The following is a 24,993-nucleotide window of genomic DNA, read 5'->3' on the forward strand; positions in this document are numbered from 1 at the left end:
CTGTAATCGATTGCTAGAAAAGTCTTATCTTGGGGCCTGGTAAGGGGACTTTGTTTTCACCCTCTGCATAAACGTCACTGTGGCACACACACTCATCTCCTGGTGTGCTCCTCCTACTGCAGGTGTTCAAGTGGAGGATTCCTCCTAGAATGTGACGCATGACCACCTTAGTGGGTTCAGTTAGGGTGTCTTTGTCTAGGAAAAAAGCAGAAAATGTCACTAATGCTAGCAGCAGATTCACATATGGGGATGAGTGTCTATGTATCTTGAGTGCCTTTAACTGTAGTGGTAGTGGGTGCAAGAGTCCTACAAGAAGCAGATTTTATTTGGGCACTGTAATTAGAGTGTAGCTTTGGGATGCAAGTTCTGTTTTACACTTGTTCCCTGCCCTGCAGACCTTTGACTTGAAGCAGCTTAAGGCACATCCCAGCCTGGTGAAGACCTCCGCCGTTGAAGGCATAAGGAGGATAGTAGGAACCTTGGATAGAACCTCTTTTGCCTCCTTGACTTTGCTGTGCTGTTTCCTGCCCTGAGCCAGGAGCCAACTTGATATTGGGAGCCACCAAGAAACATCTTTAGACAGGGACTTGGAAAACAGTGCCCTCCTGGGGCTGCAACATCCACTGCAATCTGTCTCCAGAATGTGAAGGTAACCAGAACCAAAGGTCTGGAAAAACAAAATTGGTCATTAAAAAATAGAACAAGGACGATAGAGTATGTCCTTTATATTAAGTTGCTTGGAAGGAAGTTAGTGGCACCTCTATTTCTGTACTTCACAGGGCCCAGGTCACACTTGGCAAATGGTAGAGTGCATGGGCAAGGTTCCAGGGACCTTGCTCTAATGCCCAGGCCTTCCTACATAATTCAGGCCCCTTCCACTAACTGGTTGTAGCCTACATCCTCAAGTGATTTGCAAAGGGTCCTGGGCTTTCCCCCTGCCTGTGAAGTAAATATGGATGGCAGCTACTTGAACTTGCCCCAGTCCAGTGCCTGGCCCAAGGCCAAAGGAACTGCATAGAATGGGCTCCATGCCCAGGAAGGCTGTTTGCAGCTTCAGGCTTCTGTTCTGGAGGCTCAGGTGGAAACATCTGTCCACACAGATGGGCTTTCATCAGATACTCCAGCTACTTGTCCTGGGCTGTTGAACTCAGGGCAGTTCTCAACTGCATCATTTTGGGCCATCCTAGCATTGCATGAAAAGTAGGGGAATCACTTGAAGTGAAGGGGACTGTGCTAAGCATGCATTACAGTGCCTGGGCATGTCTTGATCTGTTGGAAGAGTACCTCATACTCACCAGAGTAAAGGTAAGTTGATTATGATGGGTGCCTGTTTTTGTTTTTGCTTTTTTTCTTTTAGGGGATAGGGTCCCACTGTTAGCTCTGGCTGGTCTGGAAGTTACTATACCTCCATGCCAGGCTCCATGATGCATTTTCTAACAAGTGCAGTTCAAGCTTGTCCAAAGAAACGTGTTGTTTGGTCTTACTACACCAACCATCTCACAAGTGGTGCTGTGTACATCTGTTTCTCCTTAGAAGATGATGATGGAAGGAAGGAAGGAAGCAGCAGGGACCGGGCACATGCTTGGCTTTAGATGATACTGCCACCTTTCTTTCCTGAGTGTCACTAGCTGTTCCCTGCTACCAACACTACAGAGCATGCCCCTCTCCACCAGACTCTTCAGGGTGACTTGGAATTCACTAAAAGCAATTGGTGCAAAACATAGGCCCCCTGCTGCTCTGTCCCAACCACCAGATTCAAGGCAGCTGCTATCTGGAGACCCTTTCTCCGTCCCAAATAAACGGTCTTCCTTCTTGCAGATGGGTGTCTTAATGGCCATACTCCAGAGATCAAGCCTGAGAAGCAGGGTAGCAAGACATGGTTGAAGCATCTGACCTGTTCCCAGTGTGACCCAGCTCTTGCATATGATCAGTCTCAGTAACTCTGTCCTCCCACCAACATAGTATTTTTAATAATTATTTGGGAATTTTATGCTTGCTTCCTATCCCCATTCCTTTCAGGTCCACCCTTGTTCTGCATACACCCAAATTATACCAAGTCCAATTTGTGTTGCCCATCTACTCATTGGAGCATGGTCAGACTTCCAGTGGCCAGCCCCTTAAAGATAACTTGAGTCCTTCCCCACATGGCAGCAGCCTCTGGCACCTGCTGCTCCGAGGAACCTGGTAGACCCAGTCTCAATTTATTCCTTGGTGCTACATAGGTGCTATTTGCCATTAGCTCCCTGGCCAGCTTCCTTCATCCCTCACTTCAAGTAAGCAGTAATTCCATAGTTCCTCTAAATCTGCCCTTGACCAGCATCGTGTCTCACTCAGTAGAGGGCTCCTTTCACATTAACCATATGCTATAGCCTGATACAACATATACTGTCCATCCGTGTGTTTGTTTACTTTGGTCCTCACTAGAGCCTAACCTCTACCAGGGTGGCGTGTTCTGTATTCTTCACCCACACTTGGCTATGTTCAGCAGTAGTGGAGCAGATGAAATTGAAATGGAGTTGGATGCCTGTGTAAAGGATACACCCCTACTCCCAATCTTCCCAGTAGGCTCTCAGCCAGAGAAGTAGTTTTTTGAAGAACATGGTTTAAAAAAAAAAAAATGCAGACTGAAACCAGATGAACTTAGGAGGTGGGACATGCTGTGAAGAGAATGTTTCAGCATCTGGCTTACCGGTTACTCCTACTGAGAACCTGAGGCTGCTGCAGGACTGGAGCTATCACAAAGAATGTCAGCTACTGCCATTATTCCAGCACTAACGTTATCCTTTACCTCCAATGGAAAAATGGGCAGAACTACACTTGAACCATTCACTGCTGTACTGCAAAGCTGGACTTAAGGTTGTTCTGCTGTGAAAAAGGCCCAAGGATGGGAGGTGGCAGGGATTGCAAGGGAGTGTGGAGGAGTGCGGAAGAGAGCACCTGTGAGGTGGGTGATAAAGGACGACTGGGGATTGGTTCTTAGAAAGAGGGGAAACCACTAGGCTTGGTGGTGCATGCCTTCAATCCCAGCACTCAGAGACAGAGTGATCTACCTATGTAAAGAGACCCTAGAGAGAAAAGGTGGGGGTGGGAAGTGGGCAGAGACAGACAGATGCAGAGAATTGGGATCTGGGGAAGAAACTTTCCCAGGAGCCAGACCTAGCAGACAGGTGGTGTGGACAAGCAAATCTGGCTTTGAGCCTAGGTTCCATTTTCTGCTAGGTGTGACCTTAAAGCAGTCACTTAAACTTCTGTCGTTTTGTGTATTTCATCCATTAGAAAAATAATAGTGGTCTCTGCACTGTGGGGACTAAAGATGTATGTGAAATGTTTGACTCTAGGAAGAACTTTCTAATGAATATAGTTGCCATCTATTGAGCCCTTACCAGAGCCAGGTAGTATGAGCACTTGGGTAGGCATGACCTCCTTAATTGAGTACTTGTCTCCTGACAAGTGCTTTAATTATATTTATCCAGGGGGAAACTGTGCCTTATGAATACAGGCACCTTATAAAATAAGTAACTGTAGATGCACAGAATCGGAGAGGTGAAACTTTTCCAAGGGCCTATCTGTAATAATAACAAATTAAGACTGAAACCAAGGATCATATACATTCATCCTCATGCCCTCTCTACCCTGAGCAGACCCTTCATGACTCAAGGAGAGTTCCAGCTGAACAGACTATGATGGGCGCTTAGTGCGACCTCCTTGTGAGAATAAACTATGAAGAAACTGGGTCTCTGAGACAAAAGGGGGTCAAGCATCCCTACAGCCCAAGGTAAGATGCTGTCCACACATAGGGCTTGCAAAGAGATTGAAAGAGTTATGTGATATTTCCCATCCTACAACAAGGCCAACTTATTGAAGAATTTTCTTTAAAGTTGCTGAAAGGCTTTAGGTCTCCAAGGGGAACAAGCTTTTCTTTCCCATTGGCAAGGAAGTGGGATCTCCAAGAAGCAGCTAGAGAACTTGGAGGTGGTGTTGGTGCTAGGCCTCTGCCTCATACAGACCTAGTATGAAAGAGAGACTGCAGGCACAGAGTTCTCTTCTGTGCCTAAGGACCCCAGGAGTCTACAGAACCTCCCAAGGGCTACAGGATGGCCCATAGACAGCTGGCCTGAACTCTAGGGAACTAACTACTCTTAAGGACTGAGAAGCCTGTGTGGAAGACTGACTTTGGATTGAGGAATGAGGAAAAAGCAAGCAGCCAGACAGGAATTTATTTGGCCTTCTCCAAGGATGTATAGGCACGTGTTCCCAAGACCCTGGACAAAGACCAAAAGAGCCCTCTGTCTTTGGAGAGGAGTTCAGAGCACCTGGCCTGCTTACTTCTGGAAGCCAGCAGGCCCTTCCTGCCTTTCACCTCTCCTGTGACCCAGGCCCTGACACAGTGATCCTATACCTCTAAATAAGTACATTCTCTTTTTTTCATTGTTGGATATTTGTTCTTTTTTTGTAGAGGTTTGTTTGTTGACTTTTCTTTTTATTTATTCACTTTCCATACCAATTTCAACCTTTCTCCTCTCTCACACATATCTTCCTCTCATTCCCGGTCCCCTCCTCCTTTGAAAAGGGAGAGCCTCCCCCCCACCCACCCCCACCCCCGGGTATCAACCCCACTCCCAGGACAAGTCACTGCATTCTTTCCCACTGAGACCAGATGAAGAGACCCAGTTAGGGGAGCAGGATCCACAGGCAACCAACAAACTCAGAAACAGCCTACACTGTGAAGCTGCTCATCTGCTACACATGTGGGGAGTACAGGAGCTAGGTCCAGCCCACGCTCACTCTTTGTTTGGTAGTTTAGTCTCTAGGAGCCCCAAGGGTCCAGGTTAGTTGACTCTGGTATTCTTCCTGTGGAGTCCGTGTACTCTTGGGGTCCTCAATCCTGCCAACTCTTCAAGAATATTCCCTGTGCTTCATCTAATGTTTGGCTGTGGGTCTCTGTATCATTTTCCATTGGCTGCTGGGTGGAGCCTCTTAGAGGATAGTTATACTAGGCTCTTGTCTGCAAGAATAACAGGGTATCATTAATAGTGTCAGGGACTGGTTCGTGCCCATGGGATAGGTCTTAATCTGGGCCAGTTATTGGTTAACCATCTCTCTTCTTTCTTTGTTCCTGTACATCTTGTGGGCATGACACATTTTGGATCAAAGGTTTTGTGGGTGGGCTGCTGTCCTCCACTGAGAGTCCTGCCTGGCTACAGGAAGTAGCCAGTTCAGGATCTATATGCCCCCCCTACCCCCCCCCCCAAATTGCTAGGAATCTCAGCTAGAGTAGCTCCCATAGACAACCTGGAGACTTTCCCTATCCCAGGTCTCCAGCACTTCCTAGAGATGCCCCACTACCCCCAACCCCTGTCAATTTCCATTCTCCCTGCTCTCCTACACCTGATCCCCACCCACCTTACCCACTTCCCTCCAATCCCCTCTCCCATCCAGTTTCCTCCTTCCATCAACCTTTAGTATCTACTCTGCTTCCTCTTCTGAGAAAGATTCAACCATCCTCCCTTGGGCCCTCATTGTTATTTGGCTTCTTTGGGTCTGTGAATTAATGGAGTGGTTATCCTTCACTCTCTGGCTAATATCCACTTATCAGTGAGTACATACCATGCATGTCCTTTTGGGTCAGGGTTACCTCACTCAGGATGATATTTATTTCCTAGTTCCATCCATTTCCCTACAAATACATGATGTCCTTGTTTTTAATAGCTGAGTTGTATTCTATTGTGTAAATGTACCACATTTTCTGTATTTATTCTTCGTTGAGGGACATGTGTGTTGTTTCCAGTTTCTGGCTATTATAAATAAAGCTGCTATGAACATAGTTAGGCAAGTGTCCTTGTGGGATGGTGGGGCATCTTTTGGATATATGCCCAGGTATAGTATAATTGGGTATTCAGGTAGAACTATTCCCAGTTTTCTGAGAAACTGCCAGATTGATTTCCATATTGGTTGTACAAGTTTGCACTCCCACTAGCAACGGAGGAGCATTCCCCTTGCTCCACATTCTTGCCAGCATGTGCTGAATTTTGAATTTTTTATTTTAGCCATTCTAATGGGTGTAAGATAGAATCTCAGAGTTGTTTTGATTTTCATTCCCCTAATGACTAATGACTTCGAACATTTCTTTAGGTGTTTCTCAACCATTAGAGATTTCCCTGTTGAGAATTCTCTGTTTAGCTCTGTACCCCATATTTTTTTTTCCTGAGACAGGGTCTCTCTGTGTAGCTCTGGCTGTCCTCGATCTCACTTTGTAGACCAGGCTGGCCTTGAACTCAGAAATCCACCTGCCTCTGCCTCCCAAGTGCTGGGATTAAAAGTGTGTGCCACCACCACCCGGCCTGTACCCCATATTTTTAATTGGGTATTTGGGTTATTGATATCTAACTTCTTGAGTTCTTTATATATTTTGGTTCTTTGTCAGATATAGTGCTGGTGAAGATCTTTCCCAATCTCTAGGCTATCATTTTGTTCTACTTATTGACAGTGTTCTTTGACTTACAGAGCTCTTCAATTTCATGAGGTCCCATTTATTAATTGTTGATCTTAGAGCCTGAGCCATTGGTGTTCTGTTCAGAAAGTTATCTCCTATACCAATGAGTTCAAGGCTATTCCCCACTTTTTGTTCTATTAGATTTAGTATATCCAGTTTTATGTTGAGGTCTTTGATCCACTTGGACTTGAGTTTTATGTGTGATGATAAATACTAATCTATTTGTATTCGTCTACATGCAGACTTCAGTTAGACCAGCCCTATTTGTTGAAGATGTTCTCCGTTTTCCATTATATGGTTTTTGCCTTCTTTGTGAAAAGTCAAGTGTCTGTAGGTGTGTGGGTTTATTTCTGGGTCTTTAATTCTATTTTATTGATCAACCTGTCTGTTTCTGTACCAATACCATTGCAGTTTTTATGACTATTGCTCTATGGTACAGTTTGAAGTCAGGGATGGTTATCCTTCAGAAGTTCTTTGATTGTACAGGATTGTTTTAGCTGTCCTGGGTTTCTTTTTCCATATGAAGTTGAGAATTGTTCTTTCAAGGTCTGTAAAAAAAAAATTGTGTTAGAATTTTGATGGCAATTGTGTTGAATCTGTAGATTGCTTTTGGTAAGATGGACATTTTTTTTCTATGTTAATCCTACCAATCCATGAGTATAAGAGATCTTCCCATCTTCTGATATCTTCTTTAGTTTCTTTATTCAGAGACTTAAAGTTCTTGTTATACAGGCCTTTCACTTGCTTGGATAGAGTACCAAGATATTTTATATTATTCGTGGCTATTGTGAAAGATGTTGTCTCCCTAACTTCTTTCACAGCCAGTTTATCATTTGTATAAAGGAGGGCTACTGATTTCTTTGAGATAATTTTGTATCCAACCACTTTGGTGGAGATGTTTATCAACGGTAGGAGTTCTCTGGTAGACTATCATATCATCTGTGGATAGGGATACTTTGACTTCTTCCTTTTCAATTTGTTGGATTGATCTTGCTCAACCCTTTAGTTGATCTCCTTTAGTTGTCTTATTGCTCTAGCTAGAACTTCAAGTGCTATATTGCAGAGATAGGGAGAGAGTGGATAGCCTTGTCTTATCCATGATTTTAGTGTAATTGCTGTAAGTTTCTCTCCACTTAATTTGATGTTGGCTATTGACTTGCTGTATATTGCCTTTATTGTGTTTAAGTATGTGCCTTGTATTCCTGATCTCTCCAAGACTTTTAACATGAAGGGGTGTTGGATTTTGTCAAAGGCTTTTTTGGCATCTCATGAGATTATCATGTTTTTTTTTTCTTTCAATTTGTTTATATATCAAATTGATGGATTTTTGTACATTGAACCACCCCTGTAGGCTTAGATTTTTCAGAATCTACTTTAATAAGGGTTCTTAAGTGCTTTCATTTCCATTCTAGCCCACCACCCACCAGAGGTAGTGGAAAGGAAAGGTTTATAGCACAAAGAAGGATGTAGGCCTGTTGAGAAATAGTTCTTTGGAGCAAATCCAATCTGCGTTGTCAGGATATCAGCCATTCAATTCATATGAATCAGCAGTGGCAGCTCTATCTACTCACAAACACCATTCAGGAATCAGCAATGACAGGCCAATCCAGAAGAAACCATGAGGCTCTGCTGCATGCTGTTTAGAAGTAGTTCCTTGGAGCAATTCCAGTCTCTATTCATTAGGATACCAGCAGTCCAATTCAGTATTATCAGGATAGCAAACATAAACCAGCAGCAGTGGTACGATCCAGCAGAAACAGCCTGGCCTCCACCAAATCAGCACAGTTTTCACTTCACACCTCTGCATCCTTGGGATGAAGCCTTCTTGATCATGGTGGATGATGTTTATGATATGTTCTTAGATTCTGTTTGTGAATATTTTCTTGAGTATTTTTGCATCAATGTTTATAAGAGAAAAATTGGTCTTAAAGTCTTTGTTGAGTCTTTGGGTGGTTTAGGAAACAGTGACTGCAGCCTCATAGAGTAAGTTTGGCATTGTTCCTTCTGTTCTATGTTGTGAAATATTTTGAGGAGTGTTCGTATTAGCTCTTCTTTGAGAGTCTGGTATGACTGCTTCTATTTCTTAGGGATCATAGGACTGTTTACTTTGTTTACCTGGTCTTGATTTAATTTGGTAAGTGGAATCTGTCAAGAAAATTGTCCATCTCATTTAGATTTTCCAATTTTGTGGAGCACAGGCTTTTGAAGTAGGACTTACTGATTCTTTGGATTTCCTCAGTGTCTGCTATGTTCCGCCTTTCATTTCTGATTATGTCTCTCTGCCTTTTAGTTAGTTTGGCTAAGGGTTTGTCTATCTTTTTGATTTTCTCAAAGAACCAGCTCCTGGCTTTGGTGATTTTTCTCAATTGTTTGTTCTCTTTGTTTCTAATTTATTGATTTCAGCCCTAAATTTGATTATTTCCTGTCATCTGCGCCTCTTAGATGTGTTTGTTTCCTTTTATCTAGAGCTTTCAGGTGTGCTGTTAAAGTTGCTAGTATGAGATCGCTCCAGTTTCTTTATAAAGGCACTTAATGCTATGAACTTTCCTCTTAACACTGTTTTTATTGTGTCCCATAAGTTTGAATATGTTGGACCTTCATTTTCATTGAATTCTAGAAAGTCTTTCATTTCTTTATTTCTTCTTTGACCCAGTGGTCATTCAGTAGAGAGTTGTTCAGTGTCCATGAATTTGTAGGCTTTCTGTTGTTACTGTTGTTCAAGTCCAGCTTTAATGCATGCTGATCTGATAAGATGCAAAGGGTTATTTCAGTCTTCTTGTATCCTCAGGAAGGCAGAGAGAGCCATGAGCATACAGTGAAGGTCAAGGGACCTGACTCTGCTGGCTCTGCCTCAGTCAGACTCAACTGACAAGGGATTGGTGGGGCAGTGTTCCAAGCTGGTTGTGCTTGGGGTCCTCACAGGCATCCACAGGGAAGCAGGGCACTCTTGGGGTCCCCCAAGGCTCACTCCTAGGGGTCAACAGGGTAAGCCGAGAGCCAGACAATGGAGGTCAGGGGACTACATGGAACTCCTTTTTTTGGTTTTTGAAGACAGGGTTTCTCTGTATAGCCTTGGCTGTCTTGGAACTCACTCTGTAGAGCAGGATGCCTCATATTTATAGAGATCCACCTGCCTCTGCCTCCCAAGTGCTGGGATTAAAGACATAAGCCACCATCACTTTGTTTTTATTTTAAATAAAGTATTTTTTTAAAAAATGATACCTCCTTTCTGCTTAATATCCTGAGATAATCTTTTCCTCTTCACCACAGGCTCTTACTTATCCTTTCAGAATTCCTAAATACAAACCAATACCCACTGTCCACTCTAAGATACAAAACTTTCCACATCTTTACACACCTATGAAATTAAAATGCATTGTGTAATAAGGAAGCCATGGTGTCACCTAAAGCCTTAACCTACTTATTCTACACGTATTTTTTTCTTTTTTACCTATTCTCAAAATTGGTAAATTCATGCCAGAATAAGCAAGCTCTCAAATATAAAAATTCTAATCATTGTGCTAATTAATGAGCAGTGTTCTGTCTTTAAATAAGTTGATGTCTTTGTCATCTCTGGAATCATAGGGTCAGTGAATCTGCAATGGTTCTAGTAGACAAATGACAGCCTACCTGCCTGTTTTCATCTTTTTCCATTAAACATTAGATTTGGGGAGCATTCCTAGTGAAGGACTTGCTGGTACCCCTGGTGTTTTTGCTATTGCCAACAGTGCTGCAGTGGGGCAGCTTGTGCTTGCTAGTGAAAGCCAGAGGCAGTGGATGGAGAATGTTTCCCACAGATGTACTACTAGGGTGTGCTGTGGTAGGGGGCAGTTCAGTAAGTGAAATTGCACTCCCCTGGTAGTTTCACATGTGCTAATAAATATAATAAATAAACCATTTCTTGCTCCTTTACCTACATTTCATAATAAGCTTCATTACTATATGCATAAATATGTGGGAAGACAGATGTTCTGAGTAACTAATAAGTAAGCTTTGAAATGAAATGTACTATGGCCAAGTTTACTGTAAAATTGTGGACCTGCATATGCTGGCTTTGTGTAGCAGATGAACTGCTTGGACCCTGGGTTCCTCATCTGGGAAATGAGATAAACGGTACCTGTAGGGATGCCAAGAGCTGGTTCAGAGCACTGGGTGGTTTTCCAGAGGACTTGAGTTTGATTTTCAGCACTCACAACCATCTGTAACTCCAATTTTGGGTAAGCCAATGGTCTCTTAGGGTGTCTGTAGGCATCAGGCATAATATGGTGCAGAGACATTCATGAAGGCAGAACATCCACACACATAAACATTTTAAAATGAAAAAAAGCATGCAACAACATCTAGTAATTGTGCATGTTTTTTTAAAAATCTACAACTTAAGAATAGGAACAGTTTTTTAATTTTTATCTTTATATATACTCTCCGGGGGAATGAAACTCAGGTCTTAAGGCTTGGGTGGCAAGAAGTTGACTGACTATCCCCTGCCTCACTTCATATGGTTTTGAGACTATTTCCTAACTACAGGTAACTGCAAAAACATTTTGCTAAGTGAGAGACTAGTTTTTAAAGCGTCATACCATACTGTATGATTTTATCAATATAAAATGACCTGAATGGGTAAATCCACAGAAATAGAAGTCCAGTAATGTTGCCAGGGTTTGATGGGAAGGTGGATTAGGAAGTAGAATCTAATGGCTGCTGGGGCTGCATAGAGGTGGTGTTTAGCCCTGTGCTGGGCTAAATGCTGGTTTTAAATGGCTCATTTCATGCCATATGAAGTTTATCTGTATAAAAAGAATATACACCCTTACTGCTTGAAATACATTTTGTCATAGAGCCTCAGACTGAGTGGGAGTGAGTGCCTGTCTACTTTTTTTAAAATTTATTTTCAGTCTATTTTCTTAACCTCTGCATGTTGAGATTATCTTATCTCTTCATGCTCCGGATATACTGGTTGGTAGAAGATAGGCCTTAAAGGTTTGTGGTATGTGCCGCAGTGATAAAAAGCTGAGTGATTTTTGGATTCTGTCCTAAACATTGAATATTATATTACAAAACTTCAGTCTTTTTAAATTCCTCGAAGAAGATTGATATTTCCTTTCAGGTAGGAAAGCAAAACCTGGTTAGCTTAGACCACAAGCCCTTCCCTCCTGTGGTCAGTGATTCCATTGGCAGTTGGGTTGATAGTTTTCTGTGCCATTTGAATCTGCCCCACACATGCATCACATTGTGGGAGGTATGGAAGTGGTCTGTCTAGTAAGACATGACTGAGTTTTCACAGTGCTAATTCTTGTCATATCTCCATGTATGTAGCTCAGCAGTCAGTCAGGGAGTTCACAGACTCTTCAGGAGGCTGCTTCACTCTCTCCTCCCTGTTATCAACCTCCCTGGCACCTTCTAGTTTCTGAGGCTCCCCTCCCAACCTGCCAGCAGAAGAAAGTCCCAATACCCACCTCAACACACATGGGTCACAGCCCAGCTGACTTACTGAGATATCATCCCTCCTTCAGGGTTTTGACTGCAGTCTCTTAGTGGGCAGCAGCCTCTGGTGCCACTCTCACCAGGGCCTGGCCATAGGAGAACAAGCAGAAAGAAGAAAGGAGGGAGGGAGGGAAGGAAGGAGGGAGAAAGGAAGAAAACATAAAATGTAAAAAGGAAAGAAAGAAGGAAAGAAGGAAGGAAGGAAGGAAGGAAAGAGAAGAGAAGAGAAGAGAAGAGAAGAGAAGAGAAGAGAAGAGAAGAGAAGAGAAGAGAAGAGAAGAGAAGAGAAGAGAAGAGAAGAGAAGAGAATTCCCCTTTCAGTTCTTGCACCAGAACTAGGATTCCCTGGCATTTCTGCCCAGGTTCCCATAACTGACAAGTACAAATGCATGTGGGAACTCACCTGTACTTTGCGTCTCAAGGAGAGGTGTGCTGTATTTTGTTGTGGTTAAATATATCAGGACAGGGAAAGTGAACAATGGCCCTTTCAATTCTAATCTTGTCCTCAGTTCGGCCTCTTATATATCCACTGTCACCCATCTGGCCTTTACAGCTGCCTCTTACCTTAGCCTGACTACAAAGGACATTGAGCATCTTTGTAAACAGTTGGAAGCTACTGCAGGTTTTTCCTGTGACCCTCCATTCCTCATCCTTTTTTGTTTTTCTATGGAAGAATATTTCAGAACCAAACTGATGCATGCTGAAATACAAAACTATAGAATCACAAATGTTTTTCTAATTCATTTTCTTTTGTCTTGTGACTTGCTTCTACTTTTTTCCTTTTCTATCCTTACAGTTTATTTTTGTGACTGAATGAACTAAGACTGCTTGCAGAGATAAAGGGCCAAGGCAGCTTTGAATGACTGAAGTCATTGGTGCCAGCCCTAGATCCTATCTCCAGACTTGAAAAAGCTCTAGCCCAGCCCTCAAGGTTTTCACAGACACCCTAGATCAAGCAAAACAAAAATTGCTGTAGCCCCTGGGGTCCCACATACTCAGTGCAAAGGTCATGAGCACTAAAGTATACAGTGACACCTCCTCTGATTCTTGCTATAGCTTCTTGGCCTGCTTTCTGGTTGTCAGGCAGAGCCCTCGTCTGCCACATTCTATCTCTGCTTCCCTTCCTTGGATGGTGGGGAGCTCATTCCTGTCATTCTGTCACTAGGTCTGCCTATCAGAAAGTCTTCTGAGCCCCAAAGTGACCTGCCTCCCTTCGCCCTCTGAGAATCTTTGCAGTGGTCTCCTAGAGACACTTCAACTGTGGGGTCTTTAAGGGTACAAGGCATAGTTAGTCAAGTATGTGGAGAGTAGGCTTCCTTAGCTGGGCTTAGATGTAGGTGGCCTTCCATTCCAGGATATCCAGTGTCCTATGGACAAGCCCAAGTGGCTTCTGTTTTGTCACTCCTCCTGGGATGCAAAGTATTATAGGATAGGTGAGTTTCCCCTATGTGCTTGATAGTTGTGGGAGTCTGGGTGAGCTGCTTCTTGGAGCCTTGTTTATTTGGTCTGCAGAATGCATTTGCTCATTCATCAATATGTGGGAGTTTCTACAAACATTGGACTTGTAAGAATAACTATACCATGATCTTTTGGTTTAAAAGCTGTCTGGGGGATGTAGCTTAGTGGTAGAGTGCTTGCTTTACATTTGTGAGGTCCTGGGATCAATCCCTACTATTGCAAAACTGAAACTGAGAAGTTGTTTATCCCTGGAGAGAAAACTAATTGGGCAGGGGCAGCAGCAGGAAAACCATCTATGCCAACCCAGTGTCCGCTGCAGCAGAAGCCTTGAAAGCCCAGGTCCCTACCCTCATGAAAGATCCTTCTAGGAGCAAGAGAGTCAGTTAAACCTACACACAGAAGGATGCACATGGACAGACAGACACACAACACAGAGGGAGAGAGACTAGCACACAGACATGAACACATAAGTGTACTGCACACTACTCAGAGGCTTCTGTGCTAACCCTCTAACAGTCCGTCTCCAGTCTGTCACAGAGGGGCTATGGGTCACAGGTTTTGAGATTCTTCTTTCTCTCTCACTGTAATAGAAATTTCAGGTTTTATAATAAAGAAAACACTATGCTTCTCACCCTCACTTGCAGATATAAATAGTCATGTGACAAAATTCTAGCCAGTAGGATATAGTATACCCTGATTCTTCACTTCTCTTTTTTTCTAGCTGGACTGCAGACACAGTGGAGCTTCATGTACACCAGAAAGAGCCACGTCCTGGGGACAGAACACACCGGCTACAACTCTGCCAGGCAGGGCAGCCACAGCATTAAGAGAGCCACTTTGTATGGCTCCATTGTAAGTTGACCTATCTAAAGCCTCACTAAAGGCAACTTTTATCTGAAGCTGTGAGAACAAACTGTAGCCCCATGGAAACATCACTACATAAAGACTCCCCTGGTAACAAAGACACAAAGGAGGGCAAAACAGTACAGGGACCTCATTCTATTGGGAGCACCTCTGAGCAAAGAGTTATAGGAAGAAAGTCCAGGACAAACCAGGGAAACTCTGATTTGTTCAACTCTCCCAAGTGGTTACAAGGACCCAGCATGGTCCTGTAGGCTTAGGCTTTTTAAACCTACTTTAATAAGGGTTTTCAAATGCTTCGACAACCCCCCTCCCCCACCTTCTAGCCTCCCACCATCCAAAGGTAGAGGAGAAAAGATGCTACGTAGGACAAAGGGAGGTGGACCTGTTTAGAAATAGTTTTTTTGGGCGATTCCAATCTCTGTCAGCATACCAGCCGTCTAGTTTAGTAGTGTCAGGATACCAAACACAAATCAGCAACAGTAGCAAGATCCAGCAGAAACAACCAGGCCTCTGCCTTATCAGTACAAGTCAGCAGGAATGGCCAGGACCAGCTGAGATGCAGGAGATGTTCTCTGCTGTACCTCTCTCAGCGAAGTGAAAGTCAACAAAGAGGAAGCCATGAGAACAACGAAGCATTGCTAAGTTAGCTATGCAAGCATTTCATCACTGTCCATTGAGTCCTATTTATATTCTCTCCAAACATCACCTCTTGCCTTAGCAAAACACCATGTGAATCTGTCTTAGCAAAACATCACATGACATATCCAGAAACTTCCACTTCATGGTGCTGATTCATGGTAGGTGTTCAGTGATTGGTTATCACAACTAAGAAATGATTGGTCACTTGCTTGTTTTTGCAAATATATGAATGGATCAATAATCAGTAGCTTGCAATAGCCATATCAACTGCCATCAGTGGGTACAGACTATATTCTGGGCTCTGATTTGATATCATCTTGATAATGGTCCTCAGAGCAAATCATCACTTACAGAGGAAGCAGGTCATACCTAGGGCCAAACAGTCTGATTGTGGCAGAGATGGAATTTGGATCTAGAGAATTCGGTAAACCTTTTTGCACAATCGTGTACAATCTGCCCACCCCTTCCTTCCCTGGTGAAACCCACCCCCTTCCTAAGATGCACTTCTGGGGCAGTTAACACAGACTGGAGTCAGCCAGCCTGCATCCTCAACCCACTGCTTTGCCTGTTATGAATAAACTGTGTCTTTCCCAGGTACAAGATGGAATGGGGGTGGACCAGCAGCATCTAAAATTCTGTAGACGCTATGAAGTCCTGAGGGGTTATTTTAAGTGCTGAGCACAGCACCTGGCCCCCAGCTGTGGCTCAGAGACAACAATCTAGGCCATGAGACAGAAACACCTGGGAACAGAGCCCAGGAGCTGTACCCACATCACAGGGCAGAAATGTGAGCTGGAGGCCAGCCCTGGAAGAACTAGAGCAGCAGTGGGGCGCAATGGCCACCAGCCAGGTCAGGCACAAGAGCTTCCGAAATTGGAGAGAGAGTTCAGCTCCTCCACCTCCTCCCATGAAACCTGTCAGGATCAGAATCCAAGCCAGATTCTCTCCTTCCCTCTGAGTTGTCTCCTAGAGTGACCCCACCCACCACTCTCATCAAATTACAAACTTTCACCCAAGGAGTCACTGTTGCCTGGCAGCCAGGCCAACTGCTCTGGTATCATAGTGTACCCAAGATCTAGGAGGTGTGGAGTGCAAAGACAGATGTGTAAGGACCCAGCTATGTAAGTGCATGAATGATGACACCCACAAGTGTTCACTTATGGCTAGGCAGTCACGTTGGTGAATCAGTGGACTAGGTCTGATGTGGGAAAAGAAGTTGAAGCATTATTCCATGGGGGGCGGGGGCTGCAGAGGTTCCCCAGCCCAGAAGTCCGGCTGACGTGTGTGGAGCAGTGTTCCCAGCCTCATAATTTCTACTTGGGTAACTTGGAGAGGAGGCTACATGGTCTGAGGTCCCAGGGAACCTGAAGGCAACTACTCACAAAGCTTTGAACTGACCCCTAACCGTGGGATCCAGTGTTTGCACAGGGATGAGTGGATGATAGCCCTAAATTAAGAACAGCAGAAAACTCATAAACTCTACTGCTTGAACCTTCAACTAGGCAAGCTCCCATATGGTTGGGGGACTTGGAGCACCCAGGAATGCATGTTCTTTAGGCTGCTAGAAGTGCAGTCCCTGGGAGAGACAAAGGGACACTCAGTCTTGGGCTGGCAGGGATGAGCATTGCTGATGGAGTACTTAGGATTTGTGGCTTCTGGCCCTCCCTGAGTCCTTGGCTGTGACCACACTAGGGCACAAGCTCTTAATCTGTGGGTCACGATCCTCTTGGGTCACTTATCAGATATACTGCATATCAAATATTTACATTATGATTTATAATAATAGCAAAGTTACAGTTATGAAGTAACAACAGAATAATTTTGTGGTGGGGTGTTCACCACACATGAGGAACTGGATTAAAGAGTTGTGGCATTAGAAAGGATGAGAATCTTTGCTCTAGAGTGTAGACAGCTGGGAGTGGATGAGCTACAGGAAGGGGTGGGCAGGCTGCAAAGCTGGGCCAACAAGTTCCAAGTGAGGTCTCTTGGCCTTGAACCCCCTTTCCTGGCTGCAGTTACTCACCACCGGCACCAACCTTTCAAAGCAGGTCCAAAAACTCTGTGGACAGGTTTGAATTCTAGCTCTAACATTGATGCACTGTGTAGCCCTGAGCAAGTGACCTTCCCTGTCTGAAGTTCAGCTTCATCATCTGCCAGATGGGATTGACGTTATGTGGGTTTTCTTGGGGAGATGTGATGAAATGTCTAGTAACCCCAGATAAGGAACTAGCAACAGACTAAGGAGACAATGCCACTCAAGTCTAGTGAACTAATGAGCTTGTTGAGGTTACAGGAGCATGGGTGACTCGAGACAGCCCACCAAGATTGGGTGAGACAACACATGAAAACTGCATTCCTGGAGCTTTTGCATGACTTAGAGGAAGCTGGGCTGGTGGGAGGGTCTCCTTTCAGGGGAGTTGGGCAACCCTAAGCCTCCCTCACCTCAGAGGTGTACAGGATGGTCCTTCTGCCTTTGGGAAAAACTAGAGTGGGGATGGGCCCGTCACCAGGCTTTAACACTGCCTGTGTCCATGCATGACTTGCTCAGAGCTATTCCCTCTCTGCTTCTCTGGGAATCCCATTAAAAATGCTCATAGAACAATCCCCACCAGCAGACAGAGCTAAATGCCTCTTGGAAATAAAGGATTACTCTTAGTCCTGTGGTACAAAAGAGGAAGCTTGAGGCTCAGAAACAGGAAGTAAGGTCTTCAGTCTCACAGCTGATCAGCAATAAGGAGGGGACTAGTTGCTATATCCAGACCCTTTATGTTAGCTGACACCAGAGGGGCCATAGTGTTCCCAGGTGAAAACTCAGCAGGCTGCATCAGTCCTGGGGCTTCTGCTTAAAAAGCAGGTTCAAGAGGCAAAGCTGGAGCACTGCCCAGAAAGCCCCTGTTCTACACACAGGTGCAAGAGCCTTTCCCCCCAATCTACCTGCCTTGTTTCATAGTCCTACAGACTGGGATTAAGGCACATACAGGGCCACTGATCTAGGATAGAGGGACAGGCCTCCAGGCCCCCAGGCCATTGTTCTTTTAATAATCGAAACCATGTGCTGGGGGTAGTGGCATAGGCCTCTAATCCAGGCACTCAGGAAGCATAGGTAGGCAGATCTCTGTGAGTTTGGAGCCAGTCTTGTCTACATAGTGAGTGCTAGGCTAACTAAGACTACACAGTGAGACTCTCCCAAAAATAAAAAAATCAAAATCATCATAAGAAAACAACTGGCATTCATTGTGTATGGTGTGCCAGCACTGCATTAGGAATGTTAATGAACAATCCCTTACTCCTTCCTCGGGTTTATTTCCAGACTTCCTTGCAACTGGCCAAGCCTCAAGCTCAGAAACACAGCAGAATCAGGATTTTTCTCCTATCCCTGCATCTTCCCTAAACACTGAGAATGTGGGGCTCATCCACATCTGCCTAGGGCTGGGGCTTGCAAAGAGACCCTTCCCTTTCTCTGGCCCCTGCCCTTACACCCATGATCTGCTCTTTGCCTCAGCTGAACAGCAATCTTGAGTCTGCTTCTTGTGGTTCCTCAGGTCATTATTGCCTTCCTTAACACACATGCCCTGCCTGGCCCAGCCAAGCTGAGCCGTCCTCCCTGCTGGCCTGCCTCACCCATTCCCACCCTCGGCCAGTATGGATAAACCAGCTACAATAACCTCCACCCAGATGGGCACTTCTGAGGAGAGCCTTTCATGCCACCAGGGCCTCTAGACTCATGAGGACAGTGTCACTGTCTAGGGAGATTGAGATTACCTGCCATCCTCCCATCCCATGGTGGACACTCAGCTCTAAGTGCTCACTGAGCCTCTGTGTGTAATTGTCCCTGGCATTGACACAACAGTGCCAACTGCCCACAGGACAGCCATCCCAGAAAAGGGGTCTGTTAACTGCTTTAAGTTACAGTGTTTTATACTGAACGTTGTGAAGAGGGGTCAACTGGGAAGGAATTGAGTGCAGAGGTACATATACAGCCTTGCTTTACTCCCTCTCCCTCTCCCCCTCCCCTTCCTCTCTCCTCCCCCTCCCCCCTCCCCCTCCCTCTCTTCCTCTCCCTCCCTTTCCTTCTTTCCTTTGGACAGTGTTCCACTGTATAACCCAGGCTGGCCATGAGCTGGAATAGGCCACCACTGACGCTGGACCAGCTGTATCTTGTTGCCACCTGTTCTTAGATGTTTTGTCATAGGAATCCTTTACACCTAAATATATATATACATATATATATATATAGATAGATAGATAGATAGATAGATAGATATATAGATAGATAGATAGATATAGATATATATTATATATATACACAGATATATATTATATATATACATTATATACATTTTATATATAAATTATATGTATATTATATATGTACATATGTCTTCTAGTTTAAGCCTCCCGAGAGCTGAGATTCCAGGAGATCACCACCATACCTGGTTTTCTTCATGCTCTTTAAAGGCTTCAAACCTGAAAGGCTTTTTTTAAATTATAATTTTGAATATGAGTGTTTGTTTTGTCTGCATGTATACCTGTGTACTGTGTGTATGCCTGGTAACTATGGAGACCAGGAGAGGGCATTGTATCTGCTACAACTAGAATTACAGATAGTTGCTGGCCACCATGTGTGGGTACCAGAAACCAAACCCAGGCCCCTCTGGAAGAGCAGCCAGTGTTCTTAACCACTGAGCCATCCTTCATACGTGCACCACTCTTGTGTCTAGAGTCATCATCCACTATTTCTTAGCATGAAGACTAGTGCTGTTCTACATAGCTGCAAATCCTCTGGGTGGTCTAGCTCAACAAAGCCCAAGAGGCTTTCCTCAAAATGGTTTCAACTGGCTGCAATGTCCTAGGCCATTCGGCTTATGGAAAATAGCACTCAAAAAAAATATGAAGCAAGACAAGTGATGTCCTGATGTTAATATGAAAGATAATCTGTCCTAGTACATCCCCTGAAATTTGTCTGAGGACGTGGGGACCTGTGGACCCAGATCTAAGAATGTTTATAAGGCAGAGACCTGTAAGCAAGCAGAGAGGAAAGGAGCTATAGGACCTGAGTCCAGTTCCCCACATAGATGTTTAAAAAAAAAAAAAAAGCTAGGCAAGGAAGGCAGAGACAGATGGGTCCCTGGGGTTCACTGGCCAGCCAGTCTAGCCTAATTATCAATCCCTAAGTCCCACTGAGAAAGTCTGTCTCCAAAAACAAGGTATACAGCCCTTAAGGAATGACACTCAAGGTTGACCTCTGATAGACACACAAACACACTCACTCAGAGAGGGGGATGGAGGGGAAGGAGAGACAGAGGCACTCTAGGAACAGTGCTACCAACACAGTCATCTTCCCCATTCACACTGAGGGAATGGTGCCCAGAGCAGAAATGAGTTTCCCAGTGGCACACACCCCTCAGACCCTGGCCATGGTGACTGTCTCCAGGATCTAGGCAGGCAGATCCAGGGCATAGAATTGTCTTATGACTACAGGCCTCCTACTCACCCAGTCATGGCCTCTCCCTTCCTAATAGACCCTTTTTACTCATCCATCAGGCCTGGAATGCCATATAGCCCATGTACAGCTGTGGCAAATGGACCCCCTGTTGGATGTGTGGCCTCATGTCCAGCAAAAATTTGGGCAATCTGAGACAGCCAGTTCCAAGAATAGCATCTCACCTTCAAGGGATTTGAGTCCCTTCTTGGATGTTGGGAAGGGAAAAGACTACAAAGCTGAATGGACCTCAGAGACCTGGGCTCAACACTCCCCCTTTCATTTCTATGCTCTGATGTTGGCCCATTTGTAAAATGGGCTCTGAGTGGAATTAAAGGAATCAACACACTTAACCCTAGCACCTTGCCTTGACACCCAGTAATAACTTTCCATATCTGTCAGCTCCCATTTGTCAGCCAGGCCTGGTGGCTCCAGAGTGGCCTTGGGAGTGCCCCACAGGTGAGGAGTCAGGCAGGGAGGGGAAACTTCAAGGACATGTTAACATGTGAGTCGGTTCAGGGAGTTCATGACAGCACCCTGTACCCCTGGGCCAGGGCTTCGTCCTTTAACCAGGAACATGAGAGTATGGACCAGCTAGCTGAGGCACACATGGCTCTTACCAGTTAGTTGACCAGTTATCAACCCAAAGATATGGAATAGCTACTCTTCTATGCAAGATAACAGATCTCCAAGTCCCCAACAGTGACTGGCCATTTAAGTACCTTCAGCTTCCCCACCAGATGGCAGGAGGTAGCATTGGAGTTAGGGAGAAGTCTCTAGAACATTATCACAATAATCTAACACAAAGCCCAGGACCCCAAGATTATAGGTAGGAGTGCCAGCACACAACCCAGGCTTCTCAGCCAGATCTGGGTTTGAGTCACCTCCACCTCCACCATGCTGGTTGTTGTTCTTAGACAAATTGTTCTCCTCTCTGAGCCTTGATGACCTTGTTTCTAATGGAAGGTACTGACTCTATCTACCTATGAGCTCTTCTGTGAGAATTTAACAAAACAGAGAGTTGCTTGTACTGGAGCATTACCCAAGGGGCAGGAGGTGGGTGGGCTCTGATGCTCAGACAAAGAGCTTGTCCAAGGCATCAGGAAGACTGAACACAAAGGAAAGGCAGTTTTTAAAATGTAGCTCCCTTCTGGGCTCATTGGGTAAACTGCTTGCTGCCTGAGAACCTGTGTATTAATGCCCAGCACCTATGTAAAATGTGGGGACAGTGGGTGTGTCTGTATCCCAACACTCTAGGCTGGGAGCTGGGAACAGAGACAGGCAGAGCCTGGGGGCTCAGTGGAGAGCCAGTCTAGCCAAAACATTGAACTCCAGCATTAGTGAGAGAGTGTGTCTTAAAAATAAATAAATTAATTAATTAAAAGTGTGCATAGTGTGATAGAGGAAGACACTGGGATTGACTTTTGACCTCTAATCACAAGGATGAGCTTGCACACACATGCGCGCGTGCGTGCACACACATACACACACACACACACTCACATACACACACACACACACACACACGTTTCTCTTGTAAGACTTAGGATACGAAAACAAAAGAGAGATAAATGGACTCTAGGGTATCCATCAGTCAGTCAACAAGGGTTGGTGACTTCCTGTCCTGTACCAGGCTCAAGAGTACATAATGAATCACCTGTGTATAATCTGCAGGGAGACAACTGTGGGAGCAGCAAGGTAATGAGAGCAAGGGAAAGGGTCTCATGTCATGCAGACATGACCTCTCCAAGATCTCAAGTGAAGACCTAGGAGAAGAGTCAGGTAGTTGGAGAATAGATGGAAAATATTCTGGGAAGAGCAGGTGCAAAGACCAGGAAGCTGGAGACAGTCGAAACACCTGGGAGCTGAGTGGGACATGCACGAAGAAGAGTCCTGCATCCACCTGTAATAGAGGCTCCTAGTCAAATAGAAATGTCTATCATCCAAGGTGCTTAAGCAACATATGAAACATGTCTGCAGGGGAATACAGTGTGGCCATTCATAAAAAGCAGGCGTTTGGCGTGTGAAAATGGAGGCTAGCCCCCGGATAAAGTAAGAGGATTCTAGGAGTCCAGTTCACCTGTGCCATGGACTGTTAAGATGCCTTAGGGCTAGTGACTCAGAATCCTCATGATAGAAGAGCAGGCTTCTTTTGTCTGCTGTATAGTATGCCAATCACAGATGACAAGCTCTGTAAAAGAAGAGATTTATTCATGAGGTGTGAGAACATGGGAGACCTGAGCTCCCACCTGTCTCCCCAAGACAGGGTGGGGTTTGAAGTTTGCTCAGATTTTCTTTGGTTTCCTTCACACTAACGCATTAAAGAAATGAGATGCAGGCTGTGGTCACTCCCCAAAGTCCTACAGCCTGGACGGGGAGGACATGAAGAGGAGGACCTGTGCTCTCGAGTATTAGGTATTCTTCCTTTTAGCAGAGTAGAGGGTAAAGAAACGTGGGCTTGGACACTATTTCACACAAAACAAATGTTTCTAAAGCCGAATCTGCTTTTCTCCATGCAGGTGGCACACTGCAGAGACAACCCTTCCACTGCTGTAACCCTTGAGTACATTTCCTCATGCTGTGGTGACCCTAACCGTAAGATCATATCATCGCTACCTTGTGACTGTAATTTTGCTACTGCTATGAATTGTAATGTAAATATCTGCTCTGCAGCTGCTGTGAAAGGGTCACGACCCACAGGTTGAGAACCACTTCACTTATGAGGGCTTATTTTACGCTGCCCATTTTCCTGTTTATGCTTTAAAAGTTGGAACACATTTATTTTTAGAAGGGTGCTAAAGCTGCCCTTCAACTCCTGAACTCAAGTGATCCTCCTGCCTCAGCTTCCTGAGTAGCTAGGACCTCAGGTAAATGCCATGTTATGAACTTGTAATGCATGTAAAAGATCACTCAGGCTGTAGGAAGAGCCCAGACAGGTAGTGCACTGTGAAGACCATCGGATTTGCCAGAATTTCCCAAGAGGAATGAGCATGTTCAAGTTTAGGTTTTTGGTTTGGGTTGTTGTTGTTGTTTGGTTTTCTGCAGTCACATGGTGTCTGTTTCTGTGACACTGGTAGCCATGAAGGAATAGAGACATGTCTTGGTTACATGAGCTCTGAATAAATGCATCATGGTAGCCTTAATACTATCATTTTTTTGTCATTGGTGACCTGAAGTAATCTGATAAGGGAACTGGCTGACCAGATATTAAACACAGGACAATTTTTAATCCCTATTTCCTAATTTTCTACCTTCTCAAACAATGAGTTAGGCCTCTAGCAACCAAGACACCCACGCAGCTTGTTTCATTGTTACTTTAAAGATCATCTCTAGTTTACTGACTTACACACACATACACAGAGAGAGAGAGAGAGAGACAGAGACAGAGACAGAGACAGAGACAGAGACACAGAGAGACAGAGACAGAGGTTATAATCCATCTGTCATGGGATTCTTACAGGAAGTGCAGTTTTGTGTGCTTTGGAAACACTTTAAACTGGGACTCTTTCCAGGTATCAGAGTCCATCATTTCTACCCAAGGCTTGAAGAAGCATATTCTTTTTTTAGAATGTTCCAGGCTTTGAATGACAATTACTTTGCTTGATCTATAAGATGCTTGAAAATTTTATGTTAATATTCAAGGCAATAGGCACTATTGTGCCATTTCCATGTGTGTCTTCTGCACAACAAAGGGAATTTTACTTAAGGGGCAACCTACAAAATGAGAAAAATATTAGTAAATTAATCCTTTACCAAGGAATTAATATCTAGAATATGTAAGGAACTCAAACAAGCCAGCAGAAAAAGCATAAAAACCAATCATACAATTTAAAAATGGCAAATGATCTGAGTAGATATTTCTCAAAAGAAGATATGCAGATGGCCAACAAATCTATGGAAATATGCTAATGTCAGTCACAAGGGAAACACATCAAAACTACAGTGATCAATTCAGTCAAAATGCATATTGGAAGCTGGGCAATGGTGGTGCATACTTTTAATTCCAACACTCAGGAGGCAGAGGTAGGCAGATCTCTAAGTTAAAGCCCAGCCTGGTCTTCAGGACAGTCAGAGCTACACAGAGAAACCCTGTTTCTAAAAACAAAAGGGGGGTATGTGCTCTGGTTTAGATCTAAGTACCACTAAGGCAAATATTCTGGAAGCCTAGCTGCCAGCATATAGCCTGCTGGGAGCTTAGGAAGCCTAGAAAGTGGGCCTAGAGGAAAAAAGAAAGTCCACTGGAAACCTGTCCTAGACTGGGTATTGGGACCCCAGTCTCTTCCTTTCTCCTTGCTTTCTGGCCACCATGAAGTAAACAGACCCTGTGCTCATGGGCTCCCACCATGTTACCCTGTTCTGCCACAGGTCTAAAGCGACAAGGCCAAGTGACCAGGAATTGACACCTCTGAAACAATGAACCAAAATACACATCTCTTCCTCTTACAGTAAGTTGAGTCGGGCAATGGATAGTTGATTAGTACAGCTATTACACAAAAAGAGATGAAAAGTAATATTGGTGAAGTTGCAAGAAAGAGGGACCCTCAAGTAGTGCTGGAGGATAGGTAAATTAATAAAG

At 44.5% G+C, this 24,993-nt stretch overlaps 1 protein-coding gene across 2 annotated transcripts in view; it reads left to right on the forward strand.

The window, feature by feature from the left end:
- Positions 1 to 117: 117 nt before the first annotated feature.
- LOC143441463 (uncharacterized) overlaps positions 118 to 24,993 on the forward strand; it is a 29,110-nt gene continuing 4,234 nt past the window's right edge. Inside the window, exons 1-3 of one of the 2 annotated variants that reach the window (XM_076929951.1) lie at positions 118 to 3,775; positions 14,154 to 14,284; positions 22,937 to 24,862. The gene's annotated coding sequence lies outside the window, so the exon portion shown is untranslated. The remainder of the gene's footprint in view (positions 3,776 to 14,153; positions 14,285 to 22,936; positions 24,863 to 24,993) is intronic. The other variant, XM_076929952.1, reaches the window with a different exon arrangement.

The sequence above is a fragment of the Arvicanthis niloticus genome, chromosome 2 (assembly GCF_011762505.2).
Source record: "Arvicanthis niloticus isolate mArvNil1 chromosome 2, mArvNil1.pat.X, whole genome shotgun sequence".
NCBI classification, from domain to species: Eukaryota; Metazoa; Chordata; class Mammalia; order Rodentia; family Muridae; genus Arvicanthis; species Arvicanthis niloticus.